General features: G+C 40.3%; 1 protein-coding gene across 2 annotated transcripts in view; it reads right to left on the minus strand.

Moving 5' to 3' along the window:
• Positions 1-25,074, minus strand: part of LOC147030669 (uncharacterized) — a 90,798-nt gene that overhangs the window by 51,793 nt on the left and 13,931 nt on the right. The window lies entirely within an intron of this gene.

A 25,074-nucleotide genomic window follows, 5' to 3' on the forward strand; every position in this document is an offset into this window, starting at 1 on the left:
GAGAGAGGAGGAGGGAGAGAGGAGGGGGAGAGAGGAGGGGGAGAGAGGAGGGGGAGAGAGGAGGGGGAGAGAGGAGAGGGAAAGAGGGGGAGAGAGGAGGGCAAGAGAGGGGGGAGAGAGGAGGGCGAGAGAGGGGGAGAGAGAGGGGGAGAGAGGAGGGCGAGAGAGGGGGGAGAGAGGAGGGCGAGAGAGGGGGGAGAGAGGAGGGCGAGAGAGGGGGAGAGAGTGGGGGAGAGAGTGGGGAAAGAGGGGGCAAGAGAGGGGAGGGAGAGAGGGGGCAAGAGAGGGGAGGGAGAGAGGGGGTGAGAGAGAGGGGCATCACAATTCAAGAGAGGAGGAGAGAGGAGGGCTGAGAGAGGAGGGCCGAGAGAGGAGGGGGCGAGAGAGGAGGGGGCGAGAGAGGAGGGAGCGAGAGAGGTGGAGGGAGCGAGAGAGGTGGAGGGAGCGAGAGAGGTGGAGGGAGCGAGAGAGGTGGAGGGAGCGAGAGAGGTGGAGGGAGCGAGAGAGGTGGAGGGAGCGAGAGAGGTGGAGGGAGCGAGAGAGGTGGAGGGAGCGAGAGAGGTGGGAGCGAGAGAGGGGGAGCGAGAGAGGGGGAGCGAGAGAGGGGGGAGCGAGAGAGGGGGAGCGAGAGGAGGGGGAGAGAGGAGGGGGAGACTAGGAGGGAGCGAGGGGGGGCGAGAGAGAGAGGGGGCGTCACAATTCTTCTTCGTTTGATATGACGTCACAATTGATGCTGGGGACCTGAGTATGTTTCCCAGGTGTTTCCCAAGTTATGGCCATTTATGATACGGTTGGTCCGATCCAATTGAAAAAATGCCCCAATCCAGTCGTCGTTTACGAGAGCGAAGGAACGAAGCTGCACATACTGGCATGCCTCACCCACGAGAGAGGGTACTGGCACAAGAGAGGGGGAGAGAGAAGGGGCTGAGAGAGGGGTGAGGGGGGGGTGAAAAATGGCCCAATCCAGTCGTCGTTTACGCACCTACAGGCATGCATCTACGGGCCCACACATACGGGCCCGCACTAGTTATATCAAATCAGCTGTTGGTGATGAATACAACAAGTTAGAACTTTATAAGGGAGAAGATGCCTCAGAGGAGTTTGTAAGACGATTGGAAAAAGATTGCATAAGACTAAGAGAAATAATGGTGAAAACCTATAAATCAATGTCAATAACACAGGAAGAGGAAGAGGAATTTAGAGAGAACAGTACCTGTCATATTTTTGATGAGGAAATTGAGGGAGAGGCCAAGGTTAGGGATCACTGTCATCTTACTGCTAAATATAGAGGTCCCGTTCATTCTTGTTGTAATATTAATTACAATACTCCAAATTTTATTCCTGTCTTTCCTCACAACAATGCTCACTATGACACACATCTATTTATAAATGAACTTTCAAAGACATTCGGAAATATTTTCGCCATTCCAAACACAGATCAAAAATACATCTCATTCACAAAAATGATTTATACATCCCCCATAACCCATATCAGATTTCTTGACACATACAAGTTTATGGGAGATTCATTATCTGAGTTAGCATCAAATATTAAAAACTTCCCGAGTCTTAAATCATATTTCTAAAATCAAGAAGAGATTGATCTCCTATCACAAAAGGGAATATATCCGTATGACTATATGGATTCATTTGAGAAATTTAAAGAAACACAACTTCCTTCAAGGGAGAGTTTCTATGGTAAGTTGAATAAAACTCATATTTCCGATAGAGATTATGCACAAGCTAAAAAGGTTTGGGAGAAGTTTAATATAAAGAATCTTGGAGAATATCATGATTTGTATCTTAAAACTGATGTACTGTTATTAAGTGATGTGTTTGAAACTTTTAGAACAGTCTGTCATAATAAAAATTCTTATGGATTAGACCCCGCTCACTATTACACGGCCCCAGGTTTGGCTTGGAGTGCTATGTTAAAAATGACAAAACAAAATTTGGAATTAATCAGTGATATAGATATGCTTTTAATGATAGAGAAGGCTAAAAGAGGAGGAATATCTCAAGTATGTTCCAAGAGATATGCTAAAGCAAATAACAAATATCTTCTTGATTATAATTAGAATGACAACTCTTACCTGATGTATTATGATGCTAACAATTTGTATGGGTGGGCTATGTCTCAATCTTTACCTTATGGAAAACTTAAATGGGTTAAAGAAAAACATTATGAAAAAGTTTTACTTGATATTGTTATCTCCTCTCAAAAAGAATTGGATGAGGCTGAAGTTGGATATTATTTTGAGGTTGATTTAAAATACCCTGAAGAACTTGATAATAAACATAAAGACCTAACCTATGCCTCCGATAAAGAAAGTCCGAGAAAAGAATGGTTAAGTGATTAGCAACAGTCATTTAATATAAAAGGTAAATCTTCAGAAAAACTACTTACTACATTAAATGATAAAGAAAGTTATGTTTTACATCAAAGGAACTTGAGACAATATTTATCTGCTGGGTTGAGAGTGAGGAAAATTCATAGGATTTTGAAATTTAAACAAAGTCATTGTTTAGAGAAATATATTGATTTTGATACAAAAAAGAGAAAAAAAATGCAGAAACAAATTTTGAGAAGAACTTTTATAAACTAATGAATAATGCTGTATTTGGAAAGACTATGGAAAATGTTAGGAATTGACAAAACATAAGACTTTCTACATCTTGGAAACAGGCTTCAAAGTTAATTAATAGACCAAGTTTTGAATGAGCAGAGGTGTTTTCAGAGAACGTTTGTGCTATTCATTTGAAAAAAGAGAGTATTAAAATGAATAAACCCATTTATATCAGAACATCAATTCTTGACTTGTCAAAGTCGTTAATGTATGACTACTACTATAATCATTTAAAATAAAATATAAGGATAATGTGTCTGTTATATGTGGATACCGATAGTTTTATATTAGAAATTAAGACAAGTGATGTATCTGAGGATATGATTGATAATATTGATATGTATGATACAAGTAATTATAAACCTGGTGATGTGTTGTATTCATCAAATAACACAAAGGTTATTGGTAAGTTTAAAGATTAATTGGGTGGGAAGGTTATGAGTGAATTTATAGGATTGAGATCAAAGGCTTATGCATATATATATATATATATATATATATATATATATATATATATATATATATATATATATATATATATATATATATATTGACAATAACATTGAAATATGTGATAAGAAGCTAAAGGGAATAAAGAAAAATATAATCAAGGAAACAATAAACTTTAAACATTATTACAACTGTTTAACCTTAAAGAAGGAAGAGTACAGAAAAATGAATACAATAAGAAGATACAAACATCAATTATATACAGAAGAGATAAATAAGAAAGCATTGGGAGCTTTTGATGATAAAAGATATATTTTAGAGAATGGAATTAATAGTCTCCCTTATGGTTATAAGTACAAGTGCTGAGGGACTACTGCTGTCCTTTACTGATTTATAAATGATAGAACCAAGCAATAACCAAACCAAAGAGTGGAGATGTAATCAACCTTGGTACTTAAATGGAAAACATAAAGAATGTGAGAAATATCAAATAAGTCTTATTGAAGAAATAACCGGAGTAAAAGTAGATAAAACAAATAAGTGGATAAATTTAATTACAAATAATTAGAAGGATGTAAAGAAAAAAATGAATATCCTTGAATGGATTGAAAAGTTTGATGGTTATCAATTAAACAATGGAAAAACAATTTACTATAATCTCAAAATGATATGTGGCTCAGGAGGTCGTCAAACAAGAACATTGAGAGAAGTTTATCATTTTATTTCTGCTCAACAAAGATATTCACACCAAGAACCAAGTTCTAAAATAATATTTGTGAACATACTCGATGGCGATGAATGTAATCAGAAAATTAATTTATTACCTGAAGTAGAACATGATCAAATATTCATTGGCTCACTCTTTGAAGGGAGTAAGTAATGGGGGAAAGATCGATCTCTTCTTTTGACCCCGTGGACCGAGAGTCAGAGGGGGGAGAGAAAATCATTATTCTCTTTTGACCTGATGGGCCTTGAGCAAGAAAGCTTCCCCTACTAATTTGTATGAGGTTTCTTGGGCCCTGAGAGAGTCTCAATTTAACATGAGCTTGTATGGCAGAAAATCATTCTCCTCTTTTTGTCCTGATTGGTCTTGAGTCAGAGAGTTCTCCCTATACATTTGTATAGGGGGGGGGGAGGAATTAGACTCCTGTTTAGGGGTTTTCGGGGATCAATTCAAAGAGTTTTTCCCCTTCACCCCATTCATTTGCATGGTTGCCTTAGAAACCCCATATATCTACTACTCAGGGGTGTCAGGAGTATACACACCTTGGGGTTTCCTTCCCTTTGGTATACATATGTTATTTGTGGTGCCAAACTCAGCTCATTCTCAAACGACTGCAATCCAAGGTTTGCACTTTGTGAGTATGAACAATTGTACTGGTCAGCTATCAATCGAATGGATCTTTGTTAGTTTTGTCTATGAATGCTGAGTGACATTTACAGTGATCACATCGACAACGTAACATTTTTGAAACTTGTATTTCAAACAAATAGATGCAAAGTCAAATTTCGAAGTTCACCATCACATGTAAGGCAATGTCCAAGTCCGATTCCTGCGTCGAGTTGTTTCCGCCCAGTGTCTCTGTCCTGCTGGCTCAACTCACACATGTTCACCTTGTCCACCAGGGCTATTGAACGATTGAATCCTGTCGTGCTGTTCTCTCTCGTACGCTGGTCTGTCCAGCATGATTGAAGAGCTCAAAGGAATTCTTTCCCGATACACAATCTTCATGAGTTTTAATCAACCTGATTATAATCGGCTCCATGCATTAACAACCGCTCTGGATATTAACACCTCGTTCACTCAGAGTTAAATTGAGCACAGGGAAGATCGAAACACACAGCTCGTTCATGTCATCCATCTCCTACCCCCCCCCACCCCCGCTCTCGCGGGTTTATGTAGTATTACAGAACAATCCCACGCCTTCCAGCAAAAACTATTCTCGTCCATACTGGAAGTTTCATCTGAGAACATTCAAGCATCTTCACAAATCTCACCAGGCAGGTTATATTACAATACTGCCAGATACAGAAAAAAATCAGCTCATTACGTCAAGCAGTTTGTATTACAATTCACCGATGTGTGCTGCAGCAAACGTATAACATGTAACTGTCAATTTTACTTGTTCATTTATAAGCATTTACTTATGCTTTATTCACAAACACCACAACATCTACCTTTTAACTGACAATGGGTTTTGCCCCTATTTTTTGAATAAGGCTCATTTGACTGCACCTGGATGGGTTTGAAGGTAGAGGAATAGCAGGTAAAACCCAAATCTGATCCAGGTTCCTTCTGATGACTCCATCTTTGTTTTTTGCTTGTTCGGGTTTCCTTCTGGACTCCAATACAAGACTGTACCGATTCGGTCTTCGATTTGCTTTGAATTGAATTTATTTTAATCCCATTCTAAATTAAATTGAGTAATAATAAACGTCGTGGGTCAGGGTCAGGTGTCCGATCAAAGTGGGGTTGCATCAAAGCAGGATGTCTTGGTACCTGGTCATCACTGCCAGCAGTTATAAAATGACAGTTCTCATGATGTCTCTTATTAATTACGAAACACACCAGTACACAAACACCCACACAAAACAAGTTCTGGAGAGGGTCTGCAATCTCTGATTGCTGTTTTTCTTGTTGTTTTTGTGATGTTGTGTGCAGTGTGTTGCAATGAATGTATGGATGCACTGCAGGGGTGTGGGGAGGGAGAGATAGAGAGTGGGGGGGGGGGGAAAGAGAGACAGACAGAGCCACAAACACACACACACACACACACACACACACACACACACACACACACACACACACACACACACACACACACACACACGTTTATTAGGATAGATGTGATATTTTCGAAGTTTAATAAGGACATAACTCTGTGAAAAATTTACAAAACGCCCCAAATCTAAAAGTTCTTCTGTAGCTTATCATAATAAAGCCATGTACTAAGTTTCAGTTGAATATGTCAAAGGGGATGGGGAAAAAGTCTGAAAAAATAGAGGTGGGACGGACGGTCAGACGGAGGGTCAGCGAACCTATAGTCCCCTCCGGTGAAACTGTTACAGGACTAATAAGTTTTGTTCGATCGAAAGATCATTCGTGAATGAAAAAACGACTAATCATGACTGGACAATGCGTTTTTATAAATAAGCGAAAACAATTTATCTTTCTGAGTATTAACATGAAAACACAAACAATAATTAATCATAATTAGTGATAATATTTTGTAACTCATGAAATAATGACTGTTGGGTGCAGTCACAATGGGACCAGGGAAGGTATTTTCATTGAACAGGTGGCCGTTGTGTAAAGGGTATTATATACTGTACATGGGCTTTTCTTCCTTGGGAGGGGGAGATTTTAAGTGGCCGATAAAATCAGGTGACCAGTCAAAATCGGTGGCCGCCAAGGTAGGTTTATCAGTTTTGATGTGTATACAGTGTTTAAAACCCAAGAGATGTACCTATAGCTATCAGAATGTTCTCCTCCTCACTCGCCTCTCCTCTATCCCCTCCGAATTCTCACATAAACTTAAGTTGATAAACTGATAGATTTAATGAACGTTTTGTTGGTTTGACACAGGCATGGTGGGCCAAATGGCCTCCTCCTGCATCAAAGTTCCTTATGTGTCAATGTTCTCTCACCTTGAGAAATACAAAATGTATTTTCCTTCTAAATTCATGTCAAGCTGGACATCCCCAAAGTACAGGAACGTTCCTGACGTGGTATTGCCTGTACAACACCTTTTTCTTCATGTTCTCAACTATGAGCATTCTACACCTGTATGAGCCTTCATGTTGATAACCAATGTTCGGAAGTAAAAGGGAAAAGTTTCTCTGGTCCAGTATCAGAAACAGGCTGTTTGATCTTTCCAGTTGTTGGTTTATCCAGATAGATGAGGAAATTATGTAAATGTTGTAAATACGTTTCATATTCCTCAATAGATGAACCACTTCGAACTGTTGACTTGAATAACGATGAAAGCAACAATTAAATGCCGAACACTTACTTTTTAAACCAAGTTAATTTCCCATGACCTCTGCTTTAGTATCCAAATCTAACCCTAACCCTAACCCAAACACACATGGATTTTCCCATGACCTCTGCTTTAGTATCCAAATCTAACACTAACCCTAACCCTAACCCCAACCCAAACCCACGTGGAATTTCCCATGAGCTCTGCTTTAGTATTCTCACAAACACTCAGCTGCATCATGGCACCAGTGAGGACAATTTCCTCTCTTGTTTATCAACATTCAACACCCAAACCTGAGAACTCTGGGAACCAAATTCACTCTCCCACCCCCTCCGGTCTCCATTCCCATGACCGACCATACCAAACAAAAGATAAGCGGGAAACATACTAATACTATTAATTCATCAAAATTTTTAAACAATGCATTTCAAACAAAACATTTCATATTACAATCGATAAATCAGCCCAGGATATATGGGATTTGAATTACCGTGAGATATATGGTCGGAGGGGATCGCCATCAGGAAAGAGCAGGTTTTTAAATCTATTGGTTTCCTAATTTTGCAGAAATTATTCTGTGATTATTTAATTGCTGTCGATTGGCAATTTCAGGATCATTTTCCCCACTGCCTTGTGCTGCTTCTGATCCATCACTCAACATTTCTCCCGTTCACTGGAAGTGGGTTCCTGGAGGCAAAGACTTGTTTGTGCACCTGTCGGTTGTTATATTTATTTTAGCTGAGAGAATTGACTGAGTAGATGCAAGTAGGGGAGGTTGTAGGATGCAGGAGATTACATTTGCGGACACACGTTTAGAGAGGGAAAAGTCGTGCTTAGGCCGGTGCACATCACGAGAGAAGACGCGATCGGGCAATCAGAATCATCAAATCGATTGGACTTTGGTGTCTTGATAAGGTTGAGCCCTATTTCCAATGAGATCAGATCAGACAAACATTGGTGATTTTCATTGCAAGACACAATGGGAATACAATGTGGAATTTGTGCGAATGTCCCACACCGAACTAGCTTGCATCTGGTGATAATATATATAAATATAAATAAAGAAGAAAGATTGTTCATGTGTTTATTTGTTTATCCATTCAGACCCTGCAGGAACAAGAGGAACTAAACTTTGCAAGGCCACGTCTTTCATCCAATGGAAGGTCGAGGCCTATGTTTGGACAAAAAAATATCAGCCCCAGATAAAACCAGATAATTGGCCTTTAGGCCTCGATTGTGGCTTGTGCTTATAGACTGCCTGGGTTTTTTAATTTTTTTCCTCGGAGTGATCGAGTCATATGCATTGTGAAGATCATATGTTGAGGTTGCAGTGATTTGTTGTCAACAACATAAATTTAATTACAATAGTGTGTACACGTTCACCTTCCCTGTTATTACAAAGATTAGTTGATACAGGTTTAATACAGTCGGACCCCGTGATTCACCGGGGAAACGTTTCTGAAAAATGCCGCGAATGTCGGGGTATTGGAACTTTTTTGGTTTTTTTTGTAACAGGGTCGAGGCTCGTGGAAGAGCAATTAAAGATGATTAACGATTTCTTTTTGTAATGGTGTGAACAAGCTTTGGGACATCAAGGGTGATGAAGGTTGTGGTCAAGTTTCATCAAAATTGTGTGTATGGTTTCTGAGAAGAAAGCAAATGCATATTTTGGAGGCAATCCCCACGTAGGTCCCCCTCGCCCCCGATTTCTTTCATGAATTTTGAATTGGATTGAAATAAATTCAATTCAAATCAAATGAAAGACCAAATAGGTACAGTCCTGCACTGAAGTCATCAGAAGGAAGCCGAACAAGCAAAAAACAAAGATGGAGTCATCAGGTGGAACCTGGATAGGATTCGAGCTTCAGTTGTGACTCCTCGACCCCCAAACCCATCCAGGTAGAGCCAAGTGAGCCTTCTTCAAGAAATACAAAAAAAAATCAAAAAGAACCCAGATTAAATAAATTAAACAATTCTGCCCTCCAGACCATGCATCTGACCAGGTTGAAATGTAAAACCGATATTCCTTATCACCACCTCCTGCGCATCATAATTGTGACGTTTCAAAGTTGTGAACAGATCCGGATGAAATTTTGTCGGCAGGTTCGTCGTGTGACAAGGACGAACTGATTAAATTTTGGTGAAGATCCGGATCTACATCCAACTACTGGAATATTTTAAGTGATTCTTCACCATTGAGAGATCGGGCCAAATATGATAGAAAGCACAATATCTCAAAAAGTTGTGTCCAGATTTGGATGAAACTTGGTAAACATGTTTGGTGTTCCACAATGAAGAATTGGTTTAATTTTGGTGAAGATCCGAATCCGGTTCTGGATACGAGAATTATTTAACTTTAAAGTGATTCTTCACCATTGAGAGATCGGGCCAAAAACGATATAGTACTGTATTGCATAATATTTCAAAAATGTATTGGGCCAGATATGTTCTCGTGGATCTTGCATTACGTGGCGGAGGTATGCTTTCTACCGAGTGCCCTTCTAGTTAAGTCTGTATCTGGAGTATGCTCGCCTTCCATCCCTTCACTCACTTCAAATGGCACCACAGCCGACTCCGGTCATGAGAAGCCCGAGTGCCTCCAATCTGTTTTGCTTCCAAATTTTTTGTCCACAACCCCTTGCTTTCTTTACCCACTCTAACCAGTCAAACCAAACTGCATGACCTTAACAAGGTGCAAAAAAACATTTTAAATGCAGACCATTCAGCTTAATTCCAATAATCAGCAAGAAGTCCATAATCATAGAATCCATCATCACAGTTGATCACATCCTTCCTTTTCTTCAAAGGCCTCATAGAGATGACCAATTTGGATTCTGACAAAGTTACTCTACCTTGGGCATGCTGATTCTACTCTCCCAACAATGGATCGAGGCTCTTAATGTCAGATATGAGATCAGGACCATCTCTTGAGACATATCTGAGCGTTTGATACATCTGGCACCCTGCCCTGTTCTCCATACTCTCTACCCATAGCATCCAAGTCCAGCTAAATTCATTGCACACTGACTTTGTCTTCTCTGAAAGCCACTGTGTGGCTCTCAACGGAATCAATTTATCTCCTCTCCCTGTCAAGGCTGGAGTGCCCCAGGGCAGTGTTCTGGGCCCAGTCCTATTCCTAAACTTCATCAACAATCTCGCTGACTCTAGAAAATCCTCTCTTTCTCTCTTTACTGATAACTCCACCATCTGCCATGACATCCCTCATCCCTCAGGTGGGCAGCCTGCAGCCTCTCCATCTCTTCAGACCTTGACAAAACACAGCTGGTCAAACACTTGGAATATGTCTTTAAATTCTGACATCTCACACTCTCACTCTCTGAAAGGACCATCTGGCAAACCCTCCCATCTACTTTGTTAACAATCCTCTTGAAGTTCAGTCACTCAAACTCTTGGGTCTCTGATCCCCTCTGACTCACACGTGCACCCCAATCTCTGATCATTCCCCACTCCAAACCATGACCTTTTCTCCTCCCAGTAACCCACACTCCCCCAAGCACACCTTTCTCCTTCCTGGGAGTTTGCCTCTGGATCCATCTTGTCCACCCATACATCCTCCCTTTCCCCTCATTCTTCCTCACATTCCTCATTTGTCTCTCCCTCTATTTTGTACCCCAACTCTACTCTTGGTGTGTTTCCCATGGCTCTTTCTACTGTTACTTTTGTTATGTTGCATTCTGATCCATTTTATGTCCAAGCTCTTCCATGAGCCTTGACTTTGTTTACAAAACAAAAAAGTGTTCCCTATTTCATTGTTGCTTGTCATTCTTGAAAACAAAGTCCACACCTGGAAGTGGGTTCCTTGGAGGAGCATTTACATCCTCAACATTTACAGCATTTCCATAATTTCCTCATGTATCACATTAAACCAACCTTTGCAAAGGACAAAACACCTGTTTCTGATACTGAACCCGATAAACTTTTCTCTCCTGATTGTGGGCATTGGTGATCAAGATAAATGCTCCTGCAGATGTATAATCTTTATAAAAGGTAACTTGCCGAAAAAGTACTTTTACAAGGCTTAACATGTCAGGCAGTACTTTGGTGAAGTCCAGATTGACATGAATTAGAATGAAAAATACATTTTGTATTGTTATGTTTGTGGGGTAGATGGAGGAACTTCATAGTAAAGGTAGGATTGTATCAAGTCGCAAGGACCGTGGACGTGTAGGAGACATCTCGATGTAAATTAAGTTGGGAAACTGTGAGCTCAAATGTTACGTGTCACCACAAGGTTGGGGGGGGGGGGTAGTTGTCGTGCTGTGTTAATTAAGTAGGGTCCTCCTGTGAACTTTTCCTATATTTTTGTATTACAAGACCAGTGATAAAAAGGAATCAGACTTTCAACAAAGCTTTATATGATGACAATATGGAGAAAAGAAATGAGGAATTAGGTGAAAAGGTCAAAGGAACAATTTAACATCCAGAAGAAGAAGTCCGAATTCTAAGCAGACAGGCTTTGAATTTTCAGATGCTTTCTCGTTACCCTTGCAAGAGGAGAGGATATTGCATTTGGGTCTGTTTGTCTGTCTGTCTGTTTGTCCATACAGAACTTCAGTAGGGCTTTTCTTTGCAACCACTTGTCGGATTGACAAAATTTTCACCATAGGAGCGACTACTCATGTTTTAATGACACACCAAAGTATGTTCACAGCATTAAAAAAAAAATCCATAGGTACTTACTTTCTTCTCCTTTGCATATTTTGTGGGTCATCCAACACCTGCAGTGGTTGCCTGGATTCTTTGTCAAGCCACTACGAGTTGAGCACCCAGGGGTGTCAGGAGTATACACACCTTGGGGTTTCCTTCCCTTTGGTGTACGTATGTTATTTGTGGTGCCGAACTCAGCTCGTTCTCAAACGACTGCAATCCAAGGTTTGCACTTTATGAGTATGAACAATTGTACTGGTCAGCTATCAATCGAATGGATCTTTGTTAGTTGGTGTCTGTGAATGCTGAGTGACATTTACAGTGATCACATCGACAATGTAACGTTTTTGAAACTTGTATTTCAAATAAATAGATGCAAAGTCAAATTTGGAAGTTCACCGTCACATGCAAGGCAATGTCCAAGTCCGATTCCCGCGTCGAGTTGTTTCCGCCCAGTGTCTCTGTCCTGCCAGCTCAACTCACACATGTTCACCTTGTCCACCAGGGTTGTTGAACGATTGAGTCCCTTTGCAGTGTTCTCTCTCGTACGCTGGTCTGTCCAGCATGATTGAAGAGCTCAAAGGAATTCTTTCCCGATACACAATCTTCATGAGTTTTAATCAACCTGATTATAATCGGCTCCATGCATTAACAACCGCTCTGGATATTAACACCTCGTTCACTCAGAGTTAAATTTATCATGGGGAGGATCGAAACACACAGCTCATCACATGTCTTCCATCTCCTAACACCCCCCTCTCGTGAGTTCATGTAGTATTACAGAACAATCCCACGCCTTCCAGGAAAACCGATTCTCGTCCATACTGGAAGTTTCATCTGAGAACATTCCAGCATCTTCACAAATCTCACCAGGCAGGTTATATTACAATACTGCCATATACAGACAAAATCAGCTCATTACATCAAGCAGTTTGTATTACAATTCACCGATGTGTGCTGCAGCAAACGTCCAACATGTAACTGTCCATTTTACTTGTTCATTCATAAGCATTTACTCATGCTTTATTCACAAATACCTCAACATCTAGCTTTTAACTGACAATGGGTTTTGCCCCTATTTTTTGAATAAGGCTCATTTGACTGCACCTGGATGCGTTTAAAGGTGGAGGAACAGCAGTTAAAACCCGAATCTGATTCAGGTTCCTTCTGATGACTCCATCTTTGTTTTTTGCTTGTTCGGGTTTCCTTCTGATGACTCAAATGCAGGACTGTTCCGATTCGGTCTTCAATTTGCTTTGAATTGAATTTATTTGAATCCCATTTTAAATTCAATTGAATAATAATAAACGTCATGGGTCAGGGTTTGGTGGCCGATCAAAGCGGGGTTGCATCAGAGCAGGACGTCATGGTACCCAATCATAACTGCCAGCAGTTATCAAATGACAGTTCTCATTATGTCTCTTATTAATTATGAAACATACCAGTACACAAACATCCACACAAAACAAGTTCTGGAGAGGGTCTGCAGTCTCTGATTGCTGTTTTTCTTGTTGTTTTTGTAATGTTGTGTGTAGTGTGTTGCAACGCATGTATGGATGCACTGCAGAGGTGTGGGGAGATAGAGATAGAGAGGAGGGGGGGACACAGAGACAGAGACACACACACACAATGGGGGTTCGATTCTAACACAAACGCAACGCATATGCCATTTCCACTGATACGGGGAAAGAGAAATTAAGCTACACCATATACTACGGAGATAACTACACTAGGGTTCCTCTATGTATCTTGTTTGTGCCTCTCCACGGTCTCTGAAAACCTTCACAACATGTATAGTACATGTATATAATATGTTTCTACAGTATGTATCTGTATAGGCAGGTTGGCCTTGAGGTACACTCTCGCTTCGAAGCTATGTTAGCCTGGATTTGAATCCCAACCCAGTTATAAACTGTGACCCCAACCCAGAGTTGAAAAACAAAACTTTCATGTGCCATGGCATTATGGGAATGCAACTCCGACTAATTTAATGACTCCAATTTTTACAAGTAACTGGAGAGTTCATAGAACACCTTACCACATTCAGTCTTCAGAAAAAGGACATCATGGGGTCTCTTCAACTCTTCCTTTGTGTTAACGAGCATGATTTACATTTCCTATGAGCAAAGATTTTGTCCAAATCTCGATATTCCCCAACGCTGAGAAAGTGAGTGGAAAATTTGATTGGTCGAAATGGCATAAAATTTTGTCCAAGTACTGCTATAGTGGAGGTTTTTGGAAGAGTAAATAAGGCAATTTGTGTTCCAGTGTACAAGACTACGAGTACCTAATTTAATTTAAATTAAATTAACACTTTCAAGGTTGTAGAAAAAGAACAAAACAAACTTTTTAATGGAAGTTTATCGGTGTTGATGCACCGTGTTTTGTTACACCACCTTATTTAACACGTTAAATTAGTTATTCGTGCCTGTTGTTTGTGTCCTTTATGACATCCCTAAAAAGAATAAGTTTCCTGTTTGGAATGATTTTCAATTTTGTTTGACTGCCAGACAGGCAGACAGAGTAAAACAATTACCTTACTACTCTATGCGTGTGCGTAATCAGGACGAGATCCATACAATTCGCCAAATTCAGAGCCAAAGTACTGCGAAACTATAGGTTCTTGTTCTGATTCGCATTCTACAGTGTTCAAAATATAAAATTCAATTGAAATTAAGTAGTTCCTCTATCATAGACAGACAAAGTGAACCAATTGCTTAAACCCACTCTGCACTTCGTGCACAGAGTAACAAGACAGATCTAATTACCAGCAATAATTATTTCCCCTGAAAATATCTTTAAATTCGAGATGCCATGAAATTGATCTGAATGTTTGACATTTCATTTTCAGTACACTGGAGACGTGGACATAAAGTCAGAGATTTTAAAGTGAGAATTGGATCAGTTCTCCATTCGTTCCTTTCGGCACACTTTTACAAGGAAATGAATGTTCCCTGACGTGGTATTGCACCTCCGCACAGTGACGTTTCAACTTTATACGATCCCTATACATTTCACACGTGTATTTGCCTTCATCTTGAAAGGTAATGTTCTGTATTATTAGTGAGAAGTTATTCAAGCCCAGTTGTAGAAACAGGTTGATTTTCTTCTCATCCCATATTGATAAATTTATGTTAAACTTTTATTTTATTTGAATATGGAGAACCGATTTGGCACAAAAGTGAACAGCTTGTTGAAGTACTTCTGCAGAAACATAAAGGACAATATTTAAACAAATTGGAGGACTCTGTACTGTATTTGGTTTCGTGGGTTAAATAGTGTGTGGTGGAACTGAAGAGGGCTGCAGGCAGGATTGAATCCCATCCTTTCATCTATGTTTTCAGGATTACAAAATATTTGATTGAGAAAATTATTTCAATGTTAATATCAGGTTGGGTGCGTGGTTGAATACTGGCCTCATCAGATTAAGTGCTGCAGTTTCAAATCCCATCCTTTAACCAGACTCGGTGGTTGAATAGTTTGGAGCATCCTCTCTGAATTTGGGAGGTTGCTGGTTTGAACCCTGGCCGAGTCATAGCAAAGACTTTTAAAATGGTATGTGCTGCTTCCTTGCTTGGCTCTTGACATTAGTCAGAAGATTTTTTAAAATGACCTGATCTTCCTCTGATTATATTCATGATACCTTGCAAACATGAACAGCAACAGACTTCCTTTAGGCTTTGACCCAGGGTGAGCTTGGGCCTTTGGATGCAATTCACCATTTGGAGTGGTGAAAGAAAAGATGAATGCAGTTACTGAGTAAATTCTCATTGGGGGTTGCACTCATAGGCTCACATAATTTTCGAAATTTTTATTTGATGGATAGTGGGGGCACATCATATCTGCTGTGTGCCCCCACCCCCTCTCCCACCACATCGACCACAGAGAGCTCTTCAATCCCATTATGGTCATAATAATTATATATACAAGCAGATATATCAATCATGGGACTGGTAATAGGATGGAATAGTATTTGATAAGGTTGAAGTGCCATACAAAAACAGCAACAACAACAAAACAATGAGAGAGTTTATAGAACACAATATCCCGTGCAGTGTTCAAATATACACTGTACTTCAATTTTAATCAAATAATGATTTTAAAGACGTCTTCTGATTCATGTTTCGATTCGTGCTCAAAATATACCATTCAATTTAAATAAGTTGTTCCTCGATCATAAACTGATAAGACAGACGCATGGACATGAAACAATTGTTTAACCCCTGCTTTTCGCTTCGCGTATGCAGGGCAACAACAACAACTAGAGTTCATGGAACAGCTTACCTCACACAGTCTTGAGGAAAAGGACATGGGAAGGCTTTTTTCAACTCTTGCTTTGCGTTTCTGAGCACAATCTACATCACCTGTGTTCAGGAATGTTGAACAACTCAACAGGGATGACCACACGAAGCTGATGGGTCTAACAGAGTCAAGAGCTGAACCTCCTGCCAACTCTTCACAGATAAACTGATGATGTTGGAACGATCTTTGAGAAAAATATCTATTGAACAAACAGGTCTTTTGGATGAAGTTAACTCCGTTGTTGTATCACTAGACACTACCATCTGGCCTGAATGTCGCTGTAACTCCACTCTCAGAGCATGTGACAAATTAGATTGGATGAGATGGTGCAAAATTTCAAAATTTGGCCCTTTTTAAAAAAAATTTAAAAATAAAATTTTGAAGTCAGGATTGGGGGAAGATGCACCAACAACCTAAATTATGCTGACAATACTGTGTTGTTGGCAGAAAGTAAAGATCCATCCATTAGGACCATACTCTGTGCAGAGCGATGGTGCTGTCGAAGCAATCTCCTTGGCCATTGGAGACAATCCTGGACGGATCGCCACACCGACACAGGATACCAGCAAGCTGGCACTCATTTTTGCCGACCTTGGAAGGATGACAAGCAGAGTCAACCCCACCTGGTATTAATTCAACAACTGAGAGGGATTTGAACTCAGGATCCAAGGATCCCAAATCCACCACCCCAACCATTCAGCCAACACCAGGCATAAAGTAAAGATGGCTTGATGAAACTGCTGCAGACAGTGAAGAAAGAAAGTGAAAAACCTGGTCTTCATTTACAGCCAAAAAAAAGGCTAAAATCTTGTCAACTGAGAAGATCGGTGTGTTCAGATTGGGAGACAGTCATCCTGAAATCGTGGAAAATTTCATCCTTCTGGGTTCTAAGATCGAAGTGAGTGGAGAATGTGAAGGAGAAACAAGAAGAAGAGCAATCAGAAATTGCAGACCCTCACCAGGACTTGTTTTGTGTGGTGTATTTTGTGTGGTGCTTGTTTACTGGTGTGTTACATAATTAATAAGAGATAATTGGAACTGCCACTTTATAACTGCTGGCAGTGATGACCGGGTACCAAGATGTCCCGCTTTGATGCAACCCTGTTTTGATTGGACATGACCCTGACCCATGACGTTTATTATTATTCAATTGAATTTAGAATGGGATTAAAATAAAATCAGTTCAAATCATATTGGAAGACCAAATAGATACAGTCCTGCATTGGAATCATCATAAGGAACCCGAACAAGCAAAAAGCAAAGATGAAGTCATCAGGAGGAACCTGGATAGGATTCTGGTTTCAGATGCGACTCCTCCACCCTCAAACCCATCCAGGTACAGACAAGTGAGCCTTATTCAAAAAAAATAATGAATAAAAGAACCCAGATCAAAACTATTAAATAATTCTGGCTGCCAGACCATGTGTCTGATCAAGTTAAAGATCAAATAAAACATGTATTTCCCATCACTACTAGATCATAATTGTGAAGTTTCACATTGACTGATTAAGCAGTTCCAGAGAAAACATTATTTAATATTTTCTACAATCCAATATGGCTGCAAACCATGTGACCTATGACATCATTTGTGTGAACCTTTTGTTCCTCATGGATAGGCAGTCACACGTATAAAGGTTTGCCTCGATCTGTTCAACCACTTCAGAGAAGATTTTTGAAGGTTAAAAAAAAAAAAAACAATATGGCTGCCAAATCACGTGACTGATGGGATCATCGAATTGTTTTCTGTGGACCATTTTATCACAAGATGACCCTCAAAAATTTTAATACTGATCAGATGTAGCGTTCTACATCTGCAATTATGACGTCATCATGAAGGCACCGAAGACATAAAAAAATCACACATTTTTCATGAGTACTACTTGGCATGTGCCAAGTTTAAATTTTTGTCTTGGTGTGGTGTCAGAGATTCAAAGGTCCAAAGTTTTTTTTTCCGTTTTTCCAACATGGCTGCCACACCAAGTGACCTATGATGTCATAATTATCAGTGAAACATTCTTCATGAGTAGTCGCTCCTACGTTGAAAATTTCATCGAAATCCGACAAGCGGTTGTGGAGAAAAACACTAAAGTTCTGTGCAGACAAACATAGACACAGACAAACAAACAAATGATAAATCACTCGTACAGTGACAACTTTGCAAAGCAGCGTAAAGTAGAATGGCACTCGGTTGAGTACATACCTCTGCCAGGTGGAACAGTTCACGTTTTCTATCCCACTGACCCGAACCAAAATCCAATCAGCTTGTTCTTGTCACCTATCCAACTCATCCACATTGTTTTGTCACAACTCGTCCACAACTTTTTGAGATGTAGTGAGATATTTAGTTTTTGCCACTATCTATCAATTTTAGAAATTAGGCTTGTGTTGACCTTTTGACATTAAAATTAATTGGTAGTTGAATTCAGCGACATGACATGAAAATGCTCTTCAAATTTCAAGTCACTTGGATTAAAATTGATGATTTTAGAAATTTGGCCTATGCTGACCGCTTGGTCTATGTTAGGGGTTCTTAACCTGTGTTCCATTGATCCCTTTGTGGTCTGTGGATGGGCTTCAGGGGGTCGGTGAACCAGGCGCATAAAAATTATTTAAAATTTATTTTCGCGAGCTTTTTGTAAAATGTGTTATTTTTTTGTCAATGTATAGGATGTTATGCACTTATTCTTGCTTACTGAAGACTGGTATATCTGGAAGGTTGGTTGAAATGGGATGCGGCTGAATGTACACAGTCAGGTAACATAAAGTTCACATCATCACCAAGTTATGACTTCTGGAATAGTTCCCGTCGATAGAAATTGAAGAAAATGTACCCTGCCCCAGATTTTAGCGCTGGCCACTAGACCTCGTGTTTGCAGTTTGGTTTTGTTGTCTGCACGACCGCCACCCAGCACCACTCTATAATTAAGTGCTTATTTCTCACTTTCCACGGCTTGTCACGACTCAGGAATCTTCTCATATACTTGTGAAGTTTAAAACTTTATAGTATCTTCAGATCCATGTGTTTTTTCCCATACAATTATACTGTATATTCAATTACCCATCAATATAATTTCTCCATCTACCTGCATCACGCACTGGCTCTGATTTTCCTTCCTGCTTGCCATGTTTTTATCTGCATTCATTTTCTCCATTGCAATATATTGTATATCCTTCATCCATATTTTAATAGATAAATAATGCATGAAACTGAATATAAATATTGGGGTACCATGTTTTTCTCGATTTCCTTCCATTCGAAGATATTTACATACCCCCACACCAGGGTATTATCATTAATTTGGAGTAGAATCATTGAGCTTGTCTCATATTTCAGGGGAATCTATCTTCATGTATGCTCATGTTGACATAATATGTACCCAGGATAACTGAACAATACCTTTGAGCATGCCATTGTTGTTGTCTTTTAACCCAGTCACGAAAAATGTTTTTCTTTTGTTTTGTGGGTGACGAGCAGTTGATCCAGCAGATCCGATATTTAATGAAAAGCATGTCTCAATTATGTTTCATACACACAGCTGGCTGAAACATTAATTTAATGTTTGTTCACTGGTTACTGTTTTCCAGATAAAATAAATCAGTGTTTTATTTGTTATTATTATTATTATTATTATTATTATTATTATTATTATTATTATTACTAATGCATGCCCGTACGTGCGCGCCCGTATGTGTGTGGCCGTACGTGCGTGGCCGTACATGCAAAAACAAAAAATAATTTAAAACCGCGTTTTTTGTTTTTTTTTGTATACCTTGGTCGAGGCTCGTATGAGAGCGAACACACAACTCACAGCAAGGAGGCATGAGACAAGAGGGGCGGGAGTGGAAGGGACAAAACATTTGGGAACAGACACAGGTGAACTGTGGAAGGGAGAGGGATGGGGATGGGACGGGGAACATGGCGAGGGGAAGATGGACATTAAAGGGACTTTCAGGAAGGAAAGCAGGAGAATTGAAGGAAGTGGGCTTGGGTGGATTATCGGGGGTAGAAAAGATCGAGGATTTGGATGGGGGAAGATAAGAGGTGGAGGTGAACAGCTGTTTTGAAAGCCTGAAGGGAAGAATGGGAAAGAATAGAGTGAGGAAGTTTATTCCAAAGGCGGGAAAAAAGAGGAATGAAAGAGTGAAGATGAGCAGTGATTCGTGATTTTGGTAGTTTTACCAGAAGGGGGTTGTTGGCGGACCTTGAGCGCCCTGTGGAAATGTGGTTGGGACAAATCGCAGAGAGAGCAGGGGGGGCAAGGCTGGAGAGGAGTCGGTAGAACACAGAAAGACCACCGACCAACCTGCGGTGATTGAGTGAGAGGCCCAAAGACTCAGCTTCATTGCGGGAGATGCCAATGATCTTAAAAGCCCTGGTTTCGACAGCGTGAAGTCGAGAAAGGTGGGAGGCAGGAGCACCAGCCCAGAGGGGAGAGCAGTACTCCATCAGGCTACGGACAAAAGCTTTGTAAGTGGTCAGGAGCTCAAGAGGGCCGAGGAAGGACTTTGCACGACGGAGGATTCCCAGTCGGCGACTGGCTTTTGAGGCAAGGTTGGAAATGCGTTCCACAAACAACAACCACACAGGCAGTTCCTTCACTCTCACGTGCCCATTCGTGCGTGGCCGTACGTGCAAAAAATATATATTTTTAAAACCTTCAAACAAACACACAGGCCGTTACTTTGCTCTCGCAAACGACGACTGGATTGGGGCATTGTCTTTATAAATGCGCATAAGAAATCAAGATATTATTAGAATACACCAAGTCATCACTATCCGGAAGTCCGTACGTTGCAACCCATAATTAGAACGCGGCTGAGGTTTTCTTCCCCAACGGCCACACCTATGCAGCGACGTGTCCTGTGATTGGTAACTAAATGGCACATCGGCCACGCCTACGCAGCAACGTTTTCCCTCATTGATTGGTAAATAAATGGCCATAACTTGGGAAGCACTTGTCCGATTAATATCAAACCTTGAAAAGGCACATACTCAGGTCCCCAGCAATGTAGCTGGCAAGTTTCAATTAGATCGGACCGGTGGTTGTCGAGAAACAGTGGTCACGGACACGGATACGGACACGGACACGGACACGGACTGCTGGAATTATAGATAGATGTACAGTAAACTACTTTCTCTGCAGTGTGACGCCATTTTCTGGGGGAGAAAAAAAAGTACCAAGACAGCAACAAAAAAACATCTAAAAGGTACCAAAAAAAACACCTGTTGTTTAAATTTTGTCTCCTTGTTTATTTTCGATCGTAAGTTATCGCGTGTTTAAAATTTACTTCCTGGTTCAGTCTATACCAGCTCTTCAGCTGGTATAGAGTGAACTTCCATACCAGCTTATGGCCATCCCATAAATGGCCATAACTTGGGAAGCACTTGTCCGATTAATATCAAACCTTGAAAAGGCACATCCACAGGGTCCCAGCAATAAACCTGGCAAGTTTCAATCAGATGGGACCAGTGGTTGTCGAGAAACAGCGGTCACACACACACACACACACACACACACACACACACACACACACACACACACACACACACACACACACACACACACACACACACACACACACACACGTTTATTCGGATAGATGTGATATTTTCGAAGTTTAATAAGGACATCATTCTGTGAAAAATTTACAAAACGCCCCAAATCTCGAATTTCTTCTGTAGCTTATCATAATAAAGCCATGTACTAAGTTTCAGTTGAATATGTCAAAGGGGATGGGGAAAAAGTCTGAAAAAATAGAGGTGGGACGGACGGTCAGACGGAGGGTCAGCAAACCTATCGTCCCCTCCGGTGAAACTGTTACAGGACTAATAAGTTTTGTTCGATCGAAAGATCATTCGTGAATGAAAAAACGACTAATCATGACTGGACAATGCGTTTTTATAAATAAGAAAAAACAATTTATCTTTCTGAGTATTAACATGAAAATACAAACAATAATTAATCATAATTAGTGATAATATTTTGTACCTCGTGAAATAATGACTGTTGGGTGCAGTCACAATGGGACCAGGGAAGGTATTTTCATTGAACAGGTGGCCGTTGTGTAAAGGGTATTATATACTGTACATGGGCTTTTCTTCCTTGGGAGGGGGAGATTTTAAGTGGCCGATAAAATCAGGTGACCAGTCAAAATCGGTGGCCGCCAAGGTAGGTTTATCAGTTTTGATGTGTATACAGTCTTTAAAACCCAAGAGATATACACATAGCTATCAGAATGTTCTCCTCCTCACTCGCCTCTCCTCTATCCCCTCCGAATTCTCACATAAACTTAAGTTGATAAACTGATAGATTTAATGAACGTTTTGTTGGTTTGACACAGGAATGATGGGCCAAATGGCCTCCTCCTGCATCAAAGTTCCTTGTGTGTCAATGTTCTCTCACCTTGAGAAATACAAAATGTATTTTCCTTCTAAATTCATGTCAAGCTGGACATCCCCAAAGTACAGGAACGTTCCTGACGTGGTATTGCCTGTACAACACCTTTTTCTTCATGTTCTCAACTATGAGCATTCTACACCTGTATGAGCCTTCATCTTGATAACCAATGTTTGGAAGTAAAAGGGAAAAGTTTCTCTGGTCCAGTATCAGAAACAGGCCGTTTGATCTTTCCAGTTGTTGGTTTATCGAGATACATGAGGAAGTTATGTAAATGTTGTAAATATGTTTCATATTCCTCAATAGATGAACCATTTCGAACTGTTGACTTGAATAACAATGAAAGCAACAATTAAATGCCGAACACTTCCTTTTTAAACCAAGTTAATTTCCCATGACCTCTGCTTGAGTATCCAAATCTAACCCTAACCCTAACCCAAACACACATGGATTTTCCCATGACCTCTGCTTTAGTATCCAAATCTAACACTAACCCTAACCCTAACCCTAACCCCAACCCAAACCCACGTGGAATTTCCCATGAGCTCTGCTTTAGTATTCTCACAAACACTCAGCTGCATCATGGCACCAGTGAGGACAATTTCCTCTCTTGTTTATCAACATTCAACACCCAAACCTGAGAACTCTGGGAACCAAATTCACTCTCCCACCCCCTCCGGTCTCCATTCCCATGACCGACCATACCAAACAAAAGATAAACGGGAAACATACTAATACTATTAATTCATCAAAATTTTTAAACATTGCATTTCAAACAAAACATTTCATATTACAATCGATAAATCAGCCCAGGATATATGGAATTTGAATTACCGTGAGATATATGGTCGGAGGGGATCGCCATCAGGAAAGAGCAGGTTTTTAAATCTATTGGTTTCCTAATTTTGCAGAAATTATTCTGTGATTATTTAATTGCTGTCGATTGGCAATTTCAGGATCATTTTCCCCACTGCCTTGTGCTGCTTCTGATCCATCACTCAACATTTCTGCCGTTCACTGGAAGTGGGTTCCTGGAGGCAAAGACTTGTTTGTGCACCTGTCGGTTATTATATTTATTTTCGCTGAGAGAATTGACTGAGTAGATGCAAGTAGGGGAGGTTGTAGGATGCAGGAGATTACATTTGCGGACACACGTTTAGAGAGGGAAAAGTCGTGCTTAGGCCGGTGCACATCACGAGAGAAGACGCGATCGGGCAATCAGAATCATCAAATCGATTGGACTTTGGTGTCTTGATAAGGTCGAGCCCTATTTCCAATGAGATCAGATCAGACAAACATTGGTGATTTTCATTGCAAGACACAATGGGAATACAATGTGGAATTTGTGCGAATGTCCCACACCGAACTAGCTTGCATCTGGTGATAATATATAAAAATATAAATAAAGAAGAAAGATTGTTCATGTGTTTATTTGTTTATCCATTCAGACCCTGCAGGAACAAGAGGAACTAAACTTTGCAAGGCCACGTCTTTCATCCAATGGAAGGTCGAGGCCTATGTTTGGATAAAAAAATATCAGCCCCAGATAAAACCAGATAATTGGCCTTTAGGCCTCGATTGTGGCTTGTGCTTATAGACTGCCTGGGTTTTTTAATTTTTTTCCTCGGAGTGATCGAGTCATATGCATTGTGAAGATCATATGTTGAGGTTGCAGTGATTTGTTGTCAACAACATCAATTTAATTACAATAGTGTGTACACGTTCACCTTCCCTGTTATTACAAAGATTAGTTGATACAGGTTTAATACAGTCGGACCCCGTGATTCACCGGGGAAACGTTCCTGAAAAATGCCGCGAATGTCGGGGTATTGGAACTTTTTTGGTTTTTTTTGTAACAGGGTCGAGGCTCGTGGAAGAGCAATTAAAGATGATTAACGATTTCTTTTTGTAATGGTGTGAACAAGCTTTGGGACATCAAGGGTGATGAAGGTTGTGGTCAAGTTTCATCAAAATTGTGTGTATGGTTTCTGAGAAGAAAGCAAATGCATATTTTGGAGGCAATCCCCACGTAGGTCCCCCTCGCCCCCGATTTCTTTCATGAATTTTGAATTGGATTGAAATAAATTCAATTCAAATCAAATGAAAGACCAAATAGGTACAGTCCTGCACTGAAGTCATCAGAAGGAAGCCGAACAAGCAAAAAACAAAGATGGAGTCATCAGGTGGAACCTGGATAGGATTCGAGCTTCAGTTGTGACTCCTCGACCCCCAAACCCATCCAGGTAGAGCCAAGTGAGCCTTCTTCAAGAAATACAAAAAAAAAAATCAAAAAGAACCCAGATTAAATAAATTAAACAATTCTGCCCTCCAGACCATGCATCTGACCAGGTTGAAATGTAAAACCGATATTCCTCATCACCACCTCCTGCGCATCATAATTGTGACGTTTCAAAGTTGTGAACAGATCCGGATGAAATTTTGTTGGCAGGTTCGTCGTGTGACAAGGATGAACTGATTAAATTTTGGTGAAGATCCAGATCCACATCCAACTACTGGAATATTTTAAGTGATTCTTCACAATTGAGAGATCGGGCCAAATATGATAGAAAGCACAATATCTCAAAAAATTGTGTCCAGATTTGGATGAAACTTGGTGAACATGTTTGGTGTTCCACAATGAAGAATTGG

This window comes from Eptatretus burgeri, chromosome 3, assembly GCF_056783735.1.
Source record: "Eptatretus burgeri isolate ZD-2024b chromosome 3, Ebu_testis_v1, whole genome shotgun sequence".
Classification (NCBI taxonomy): Eukaryota; Metazoa; Chordata; class Myxini; order Myxiniformes; family Myxinidae; genus Eptatretus; species Eptatretus burgeri.